The following is an 11,665-nucleotide window of genomic DNA, read 5'->3' as shown; positions in this document are numbered from 1 at the left end:
GGAGGTCTGAGTTTGCTTTTTTGCAAGTATAAAGGTTTCTGGAATCTGGATGGATGGAAATCCACTAAGTACTGAAAAAGTCAGTAGTTCGATGCCCTTGGTTCCATTCAAGATTCAGTCAACTGCAGATTTTCAGCTATCTTAGAGCTGAAATGTATAGCATTGTCTATATAAATCAGCTTTTTTTACCTATTCTTCTGTCAGAAAACATTTGGGGTTCCACATCTTTGCTATTTTATTTAGTGCCTTAATAACCACAGATGTTTATAGAACTTTTTAAATTGTTTCTATATTTGGAAAGATGCCAGGAAGTTCAATTCTAATATTCTTTTTTTTTTTGTTTTGTTTTTTTGGGTCACACCCGGCAGTGCTCAGGGTTTACTCCTGGCTGTCTGCTCAGAAATAGCTCCTGGCAGGCACGGGGTACCATATGGGACACCGGGATTCGAACCAACCACCTTTGGTCCTGGATCAGCTGCTTGCAAGGCAAACGCCACTGTGCTATCTCTCCGGGCCCCAATTCTAATATTCTTGTATAGAAGTTTTATTCTTTTGCTTTTTGAGAAATCTCCAAACTGTTTTTCACAGAGGTAAAACCAGTCAACATTCCCACCCACAGTGAATGAGGGTTTCTTTACATAGCATCCCCTTCAACTGCCGCTTCCAATCTTTTTAATATATACCATTCTTACTGGTGTGAGATTATATCTCATTTCTGTTTGTATTTAAAGCAATTGCTTTAAAATAGAAGCATTATCAATATCTTGCAGAATATCAGAATGGTATTTGGATTCTGTATAAATATATATACATGTATATATATGAATTGTATAACTAGATCACAAATTTCCCTTTGCAGAATTTCATACAAATTTAGAAGTAGTCTTGATATTTCTTATTGATTAGCACCAGGTACAGGAGCATCCATCCTGCAAAAGGAACCTGGAATAGACATGTTAAATAGAAATCATTAAAGAGTATAATTTGGCAAGAGAATGTATTGCACAGGTAATTCTCTAAGTCAAACATTACATGGGAAACAAATCGTATTTTGAGGGGCTAACATATTGGTACAGGGGTTAGAGCACATGCCTTTCATGAACCTGATCTTGGTCAAACTCCTGGAACCTCAGGATCCCCCAAAAACCTATAGAGGTTTCTGCGATAATTCCCAGCACAAGAGTTCTTGAGCAACATCATATTCTAGAGTCTTAGGATTCAACTATTTGGCTGGCTGTTTAAGAATCTCAGGAAACTGCCCAGGGTTCCTGAGTACCACTTGGGAGAACCCCTCTCCCTCACAAAGTCAGTAAACTTATAGAATATTGTTTGTGGTATGAAAAATATTCAAGAATAAAATAATTGTGAGTTTTGATATGACTACTTGTGTTTTTCCATGATACAGGTTAATCATGCACATTTTAGGTTCAGTTGAAGACAAGACCTCACTCATACAGATTGTACACTGAGCCAATAACTCTTTCCCTACTGGGTCATTTTTTTGTTTGGGGCCATATCTGGCAGTGCTCAAGTTTTACTCCTGGCTCTACCCTCAGGAATAACTCCTGGCAGGGTTGAGGAACTATATGTGGTGCTTGGGATCAAACCTGGGTCGGATACATGTGCAAAGAAGGCACCTAACCATTTGTACCATATCTCTAGCCCCTTATATTATTTTTAAAATATATCTTTTCAACAATTTTGGTGCTCTGGATTAAAATGTCCATTATTGGGGCTGAGCTAAAGTGAGGTTGGACCTGGGTTTGATCCCCAGCATCCTGTACAGTCCCTCAAGAATTGAACGGAGTAATTCCTGAGTACAGAACCGGGAGTAACCCCTGAGCATTTCAGGGTGTACCTCCAAAAAAAAGCACCAAAAATGACCATTATATACTTTTATAAAAGCTGTATAAGGAAAACTCTCTGCCTTAACTGGCCCATCATTGAATGAGGTTTACAATCACCACTTCTAGGTATGGCAACTTCCAGAAATTTATATAAAAGGGATATAAATGGAATTATTAATGGGGTACTGTATAGGCCAATCTATTTCTAGATAGCCTCAATGTCAACAACAGTTAGGATTATTCCTTACTTACTGATCCTATGTTCTTTCTGCCTCCACAGTTCTGAAAAATCTTACCCTGCATGAGCTGAGTTCTAATGTTTGTACTTCATTAGGGGTCACTGCTCCAGGTAGGATCAGAAACCTCTAAAGGACAAGTCAAGTATCTGGGGGTGGTATTTAGGCTTCAATCTCTTTAACTTTGGTTAAAAAAACCCCGAATTTACCATGTTAACCATTTCTAATCAGACCAGCCTCTAATACTAAGTATATTCATCCTGTTCTCTAACCAAATTCCACACTTTTTTATATTGCTAAATTAAAACTCCTGTATCAATTTTATTTGGGGGGTCCACCTGCATTTGATGCTCAAGGGTTACTCCTGGCTATGAGCTCAGAAATCACCCCTGCCTTGGGGGGACCATATGGGTTGTCTGTGGATTGAACCATGGTCAGTCTTAGTCTTAGTCTTACCTTACCACTCCTGCCCCTCCAGTAACCATTAAATAACTCTTTCTGAGAAGCAAAATGATTTATCAATCATGTGAAATGCTCCATGTCGCTAACAAGAAAATGCCAAGAAAGCACTTATGAGTTATCTCCTATCCACTAAGATGGCTGCTACTTAAAAGAAAAAACATGTGTGGAATTTGGTTACAGAATAGGATGAATATACTTAGTATTAGAGGCTGGTCTGATTAGAAATGGTTAGTATGGTAAATTCGGGCTTTTTTTTTAAACCAAAGTTAAAGAGATTGAAGCCTAAATACCCCAGATACTTAAATTTAAAAGATGTTATGCTATTTAAATTTAAATTTATGCTGTTAATGCAGACTTAAAGTCTTATATTTTATTTTATTTCCCTTGCCTAAGAACAAAATACATCTCTGAGTTTGAGATTCAGGATTGTATTGCCTATTTCTAGATCACCTTTCCAGTTCCTTTGGTCTGTGTGCCTCATTTTATTCTAATACCAAATGGCTTTTATTGCTATGACTTATTATCTTTAGATTCGGGACAGGTGAACTTCCATTTCACTTTCCTTCAGGATTTATTTGGTATTTTATGGTGTTTTGTTTCCACACATCTTAAAATTGTTGAAATTTACCAAGTCATTTTAAAAGTGGTTGTATTGATTCTTTTTTGTAAATTTACTTAGGTGGCATTTTAACAGTGTGATCTCTTCCTAGCAATGAGAACATGGCACCTCTGTTATTTCATATATCTCTTATTTCTCAACCAACGGTTCTTCTTGTATTAGTAGAGAGTGTTAAGTCGTTTGTTAGAGCACTCAATGGTAAATTATCCTTTTTGGTGCCACTGTAAAAGGGTTGTAGTCTTAGTTCCTATTTTTTGTAGTTTCTTGTTTAGTAACATTTCAATAGACAGGTGGAGAGTTTACAAAAGGTGCAGCACATGCCTTACACACTGTCAACCCAAATTTAATCCCCAGCACTTCATATATGGTCCTCAGAGCACCACCAGGTTTAATCCCTGAGCTCACAGTAATCATTGAGAACCAACAAAACAAAAAAATGCTAATAATTTTGTATTTTAGAATTGATTTCTGCCACTATTCTGCCAATGCACATAATTTCTAGAAATCTTTAGTGTTTTCTATGCACTTATTTGTCATTTGAAAGTACTGAGATTGCTCTGTTTTTTTCAAATTTGGATTCCATATACATGTTGTCTTAATTGATGTCCATAGGACTTCACACACACCAAATTGAACAACAGAGATAGGAATGTGCATTTTTATCTTATCCCTCTGTGGAAATCTTTAAGTTTCTTACCGATAAGGATATTATAATGTGTACATATATCCAAACCACATGTGTACATTATGTGATTTGGATATGTGATTTTTCTTATGCTGAAGTGCTTTAATTATAATGTCTTGGTATTCCATTTAAAGGGAAGACGAACCACCAGCTGGCACTTTTGTCTATTCATCCATTCATCCCAATCACGGGGCAAAGAAGGTCATTCTATATTGGAGTTAAGTGATAACCAAAGATAACGTAGGTTTCTGCTATTCAAGGGGCTAAAACAATGTGCCTCAAATATCTAGGAAGATTTTGATTTTGTGTAAATTTTTCAGAAAATTTATGTCAGTACAAAAAAAGCAGAATATTTAATGTTACAGAATTGTTGGCAATTGAATCAACTTGCCAGGCAATGAAAACTGAACAGCTGACGAAGGGGGAAAGGGACTAAGAAATAATTAGTGAAATGAAGCATGTAAGTATGTGATAAATGTATAGATACAGAGAGCCAACATTATTGCTAGCATGTAATACAAATAGCAACAACCAACCAACCAAACTTAAAAATGTATCTGTCAATGAGGTAGGCTGTAGGATGAGACACATCAACACTGATGGTGAGACTGGTGCTGGATCATTATATACTGGAAACTCATTTATGAATAATTTTGTAAATTATAGTCACTTAATATTTATTTTTTTTAAAAAGATTGGAAATACCAGATTCAACATGAGGTTTGATGTCAAAACCAAGTCCTCAACATTGTTTAGCTTGTTGACTTAATAAAATTCCCACATCAAGCAGGAAAACAAACTAAACTTTCACAGAGCGTTCTAAGGCAATAACCAAACTTTATTAAGAACAATAATACTAGAATATTTTAAATATTTCAAGATCCAAAAGAAATTATGCTAGACCATAACACACTAGAATCAAACAATCTTTCCTAAAAATTTCTGCAATAGCATAATCAATTTTTTTCATAGTAGTTCATATCTCATTTTTTTTTGGTGAAAGTCAAACATTTTTATAAGGAATGACTGAAGTTGCTCAATCAAGTCTTTTCTTTCAAACCTGAAAAGAAAAACACATGTAATTAGCCTGAAGATAAAGACAAATGGCTAAGTAAAGTATCCCTGAGGTGTAAGGTACAAGTAGTGTACCCAAAAGAGACTGTATCGTCTACATGTGAAGAGAAAAATATCTTGCAAGGAAAACGTGACTGAATATTCAGAGTGTGAATTGATGGTCCATAACCAGGCCAAACTCTGGGAAAAATTGAAAACTACATAAATTTTAAAAAGGACTTGGGAAAAATAGAAAACTAGTTAAATTTTAAAAAGGGCTTGCACTTAGATACTGGCCACTAAGTCAATGGGGGGGGGGACAGTAACAAGGATAGAGGGACAAGGTTTGAGGTTTCAGAAAAGCAGGCACTCTTCCTTCCACAAACTCCACCTATCCTGCATTAGCCTTTTTGCTTTAAATAAACAAAGACATCTTTGCACCGACCTGCTGGCTTCCCTGATGGCTAACTCAACAAACACCTTCTTGACTTCAAGAGGTCCTCGCACATCTTCTAGCAAAGTGAAAATTAAATCATACTCTGAAAATACAAGGGAGAAAAAAAATTCTAAAACTATGAATACAGGATGTAACTACATCAGAGTTCATCTACTACAGCAGTAAACATGCTTCATGGGAAGAATGGGTGTGAATGCTATCAAAGTGTCTACACATATCTAATAAGAAAATTAATAAGAAAACTATTGCAACACGAATCAAGACAAAGAAAAACATTTATTAGGAACTGTAGACCAACGAAAGCAAAGACACCTTAAAGTATGTCAAACTCTAATTCAAATGAGAAAGAAATTAAGAGGTGGAAAATTAATTAAGGAAATTAATTGAAGCTATCCTAAATGTAGGAGAGATTTGTCAACAGACATGGTTTTACCACTTACTTTCTCCCAACTCCTGAATTTCCTTCTTTAGCTGGCATTCAATCTCATCATTCATTTTCTTTTCCATAGCAGGACTTATTAGTTGACTCGTCTTCACGTCCGAAATGTGCGGTGTTTCATAGAGGATATTATAGAAGGGGCTGGTGGTTTCCGTTTCCTCTTTCTCAGGTGCATCACTGAGAGTTACAGAGATATCCATTTTCACTGCCTCGCTGGTCGGAGTTACAGAGCTATCCACTGACTGTGCATCAGTGATCTTAGTTATAGTGACGTCCTTATCAATTGTATCACTGATCTGAGCTACAGAGAACTCCCTATCAAATTCATCACTGGTAGAGACCTCTATCCCAGCTGCATCACTGCTGGAAGAAAGATAGAGATGGAACTCATCTACCTGAGATATCTCACAGCTGTGAGTAGCAGAGAAATCTGTCTCTGCCTCAGGTGCCTGACTAATCGAAGTTACAGATTGCTCCTCTACCTCAGATATATCAAAGGTGGAAAATCCAGGGAACTCCTCTGTCTCAGAGGTATCACTGGTCATAGGTGAAAATAAGCGCCTTTTCACAGGTAATCTAAAGGTAGGGGCTTCAATGACTTTGATCTCAGATGCATTAAGGGTCGGAATTTTGAGGACTTCCTCTTCCCCAGGTGCACCACTGAGAGCTACAGACATATCCATTTTCACTGCCTTGCTGGGTTGAGTTACAGGGCTATCCACTGACTGTGCATCAGTGATCTGTGTTATAGGGACATCCTTATCAATTGTACCACTGATCTGAGCTACAGAGACCTCACTATCAACTACATCACTGGTAGAGACCTCTATACCAGCTGCATCACTGCTGGAAGAAAGAGAGAGATGGAACTCATCTACCTCAGATATCTCACAGTTGTGAGTTGCAGAGATACCTGTTTCTGCCTCGGGTGCCTCACTGATCAAAGTTACAGATTGCTCCTCTACCTCAGATATATCGAAGGTGGAAGATCCAGGGACCTTCTCTGCCTCAGAGGCATCACTGGTCGGAATTGAAAAGAAGCACTTTTTCACAGATAAACTAAAGGTCGGAGTTTCAAAGACTTTTATTTTATGGGCATCATCGGTTGGAGTTTTGGGGACCTCCTATTCCTCAGGTGCATCATGGATCAGAGTTTCAGGAACCTCCTCTTCCTCAGGTGCATCACATGTTGGAGTTTCAGAGACCTCCTCTTTCTCAGGTGCTTCATCGGTCTGATCCACTTGCTTGTGTATATCATGGCTCGGAGTCATATCCGGTTCATCTTCTCTGGGTCTCTCTTCAGCAGGAGTTTCAATCAGGTTATCTTCTTCAAGAGGAACATTCCCTTGTGTGGGTGAGCTTTCATCTCTCCTCAAGTGCTCAGGTTCAGCATGCTCAGGTGGACTTGAGCCACTTGCTATTTGCATCGCACATGCTGTTTCAGCACTCTCAGGGTCGGTAACAACTGCAAACCAAAAGACAAGACTGAGTTAGAGCTAACTGTATTTTATCAAAACCCACAGGTAGGTGGTGGTGCTCCTCAGTGCAAAAGACATTATTTCGATCAAAAGGCAAGAGCTTCAGGTTTCAAAAATAACACATAGTGTATCATCCTGTGTCTTTTGAATACCCACAGAAATGTGAGTGGAAGGAACAAGTAACAAGAAAGCATTCACAAGGTGCTGGCACTGTGAATTAATATTACCCTCATGCCCTTTGCAAGCAGGGCTGAAAAGTCTCACTGATGCCAAGCTGGCAGATTCACAGCGAATCACCAAAAATCCCTCTCAGTGTATGATGAGCCTCATTCTGTTTTTAATCATAGCAAAGCAGATTTTATTTCTCTGCCAGGTCTGACCCTCCACTTCATTTATTCAAGCTCCTCTCGGATGGGTTCCTCACCAGGACGAGCAGAATAATTTGCACACCATTGGAATCAGCATTCCCTTGAGGGCAGTCAGACAACAAATTAAATCACAGATGGGAATTTATTCAGAGAAGAAAAAAGAGAGTAGAAGGGGGGGTCCTCAATGGGTCTTGTGCTGGGCAGGATCTTCTGAGGTACATGTGAGCAGAGCCTAGAAGCACCAAAAGAAATGATCCCTTTGCACTTGCATAGGACTATATCCAGGATGTGGTTTGACAGGGGGAATGGACTCCAGATGATGAGCAGGGAATAGAGAAAGAAAAGACACTGGCAAGGCCAGTAGAGCAGGGTCTGGTGGTTTGGAGTTTAGGATTATAGCAGGATTTTAGATTTTGTTGTCATTGACTAGGAAGGGTGATGAGAACCTTGCAGGATGGACAAGATATAGATGAGTTTCTTGTACAAATGATTACTCAGCAGGACAGACAGTCGATCAGAACAGAAGATGGGAAGCATGGAAATTAGACCTTGAGACTGATTTGTGGACCAGATGCTAATGGTGGAGTTTTTCTAAGGTGTTGGCAGCATATTTAGAAGGAACAGAGAGTAATGGCAGCAGGCAGAATTGATAAGAGCTCATCAAATGGCTAACCTGTCTTGGGATAGTAGAACAAAGCACAACAAAAGACAAGCAAGAGGAAACGATGGGTGACATCAAGCATTTGGGAGGAATGATTGAGCATTTAATGGTGCCAGGTCCACTCAAGGGTGAGGCAAGTGTCATTAAGAGTTGAGTGTGGTGACTCTCCCTGAATCTTTTTCAACAAGCGTATGAACGTAGCTTGAGAATGTCATGGTGGTTCTATTTACACTGTAGTTATGTGCAGATTCTAATGAACAAGGCATCGCCACCCCATGCCCTCCCATCTGAGCAGAGGGTTTTTATAGCTCTATGGATGTTACACCTGACAAAGTGAGATGGAGAGAGCTAGGAGGGAGGCACTTTTAGAGGGGGCACGTATATCAGAAGCTGAGGCAGGCATTCACCTGAATTGAGATGCCTTGTATTTGGGTGTCGGTAGATTGTGTTAGAATTGTGTGCTGACGATATGATGTAAGCAGTAATGTTTAAAAGTGAACTTCAGAAGCAAGTTTTCGTGTCGAGATAGGAAGGAGAGATTCTTGCAGTGAGAGTTTCACTTTCTAACAATGCATAGGGATATGGGGTGAGAGGTCATTGAGGAGAAAGGTCCTCATCTCCACATGGAGGTACCTAGTATCTTTAAAGAGGGAAGCTAAAGGGAAAAATCAGAAAAGGGATAAGGCAATGAGTGGCCAGCACAAGGTTCAGGAGTCTAGAAGAATGAGGCACCCAAGAAGATTTCCATGGAGGGAAGATTACACAAGTACCTCCGAGTCACTGAGAAATAAAGGTTAAGTGATAAAGAATAAAAATACTGGGAAGAAGGCAAACACAATGATTTAGCACCCAGACTTTGAAATACAACATATGCAGCCCCTGCCTCTTGTTACACTCAGCACCTCCTTCTGCAGTGAGAACATACCTTATTCTAACTCCAAGTCGCTGAGTCCTCTGTAACCTTCCTCAGCGCAAGCAAGCATGCTCACATCCACCCATCCCTCGAGGATAAAAACGACAAACTTCCTCTGAGGTAAGTAGCCCAGAACTGGGATTCCTCCTTCTCTATGTGTTAAACCAAAGTGACATACTCTGAATTCGCGTAGGTGGCACAGTACTGTCATATTCTGCAGAATTTTCATGTGGTCTCTTTGACACCTTTGCATATGGTTGATATACTTCACGGCTCATCTGTTGGAAAACATCAGGAAAATTTCCATCAAAATCAGAATCTACTCACTATAAAACAGTCTTCATGTGCACAAACATTCATGAATTGATATAATGAATATAATATAATAATTGATATAATGAATTGATATAATGATATATAAGTTTAAATCACGGGCCCAAGATTTATTATCCATCAATATACTGATGGAACAACACAATGTTAAAGTAATTTGATCTAAATAGGGACAAATGACATACTTGTGTCATTCCAACTCAAAAGTGCAACAAGGATTTGAATAAGAATAGCAGGGCATGAGTCCTTCTTGTCCACCAATGTGAAGACGTGTGACTATCTTTGAGATAATAATTCATTTAGCTTCAGGCCTTGCGAGGGGAGAAAAAATGAAAGAAATACATCTGCAGTGATTTCGTGCTTCTTGTATGACTCATTAACACTTTCTGAAGTGATATATATGGATGGTGAAGTGTCAGATAGATTGAAAATATCAATTCCTCTATAACTAAATTTCTGAGTACTCAAAAATTAAAAGTCTTAGAAATCAGCTGGTATATAAAGAGATTTAGAGTAGTGAGAAATGTACCGAGATATCTCCATCAAAGCATAACCCAGGAATATCCAGAATATCACCATTTAAGAAATAAAAGAGCATACCTTGTTCTTTTTAAGTAGAGCTTACAGCACAGATTCTTCTAGGATGACCTGGATCAATCTGTTCAGATAGAGAAAATAATTTATTCACATATTCTTCACAGATAACAAATTGTCCAAGTTTGACTCTCTCAGGAGAACGTGAGCTGTCATAGTGAAATAAGTCTATACACAGGACTCAAAGACATAATACTCTGGAGAGAAAGTGATCCTATATAGGACTAGCAGTTTAGGTTCATTTTAACAGAGATCAGACATCATGACAACGAGGGTTAGAGTCTTGTGACTAGAGCATGGCATGTCCTAAAATTTAGATCCAGGCCATCGTTAAGTGACTCCCTAGTTCACCATCATGGAAGTACATAGATACAAACCTCTAGGCCAGAAAAACCCCTTTATATTTTCAGTAAAGTTTCAGAATGAGTTGACCTCCCTCATGCCAACACTCCAACTCAATCCACAGTTGTTCTCCTTTTAGAAAAACCTGCACCATGGCATTATCTAATTGGCCAAAGAACATTGGGCAATGAGATTTAATTCCATGGGTATCTTTATTCATTGCATTGTTTTGCTAGTCTCCCTTTTTATTTTATTTTTAAATTGCTTTATTTAAACACCGTGCTTTACAAAGTTGTTCTCAATACAGTTGATTCTGGCCTTCAGTGTTCCAACATCAATCCCACCACCAGTTTAACATTCCTTCTATCATTGAACCAGCTTCCTACCCACCCCCCACACCTGCCTGTTTTGGAATGCACAAAATAATTTGTTATATATTGCTTATTATCAATAACTGATAATAGAATTATGGAATAAAACTTTAGTAACAAATTTGTGAATATTGTTTTCTCTCACAATGGAGTCATTAAAATATTATCTGAATGTTTACTTAGCTGTTGTTGCTATTTGAACATTTTGTGCTTTTGACTTTGTGGGGTTTTGGTTGTTTCTATGCTACATTCCCCTCTAATCTGATATGTTAGGTGTGGCTGAGGTGTCAGCATTGAAGAATTTGGAGGTGCCATGTGTAGACACAAGGCCTAGAAATTCCAGGTTTTTTGGAGGTGGGCTGTGTTTACATAGCAGTGGAGGTGAGAAGTGGCTGTGGCTTCTGGGGTTTCAGGAAGTATGGAGGAGTAAGGGAGGTTTCCTACACTCAGAAGACCTCAAAATGTTCACCCCCTAAAGGGCTGTTAGCTGTCTCTGCAGAGAATAGCAGTGAAGCAGTCAAGCTGGAACTTTGGTATGGTGGTAACGGTGGAATGTGAGTGCAACTGCTGGAGCTTTGGAGGTGCTGTGACTCAGCCCGTCCTCTCCTGAGAGAGCTCCAGATTTTTCAGTCCTTAAATCATTGTACAACATGAGTATCTGCACTAGTCTACAAACTTTCTTCCAGAGAATATTCCTTGCACAAAACCTTGGTGTGTAATGTCAAGAATGTTTTCAAACTAAGACATGATTAGTTGAATGGACAGATTATCCTACAGAAAATTGACAAACACTTCAAGGAGTTCTTG

The sequence above is a fragment of the Suncus etruscus genome, chromosome X (assembly GCF_024139225.1).
Source record: "Suncus etruscus isolate mSunEtr1 chromosome X, mSunEtr1.pri.cur, whole genome shotgun sequence".
NCBI classification, from domain to species: domain Eukaryota; kingdom Metazoa; phylum Chordata; class Mammalia; order Eulipotyphla; family Soricidae; genus Suncus; species Suncus etruscus.
Note: the sequence above shows the minus strand (reverse complement) of the source record.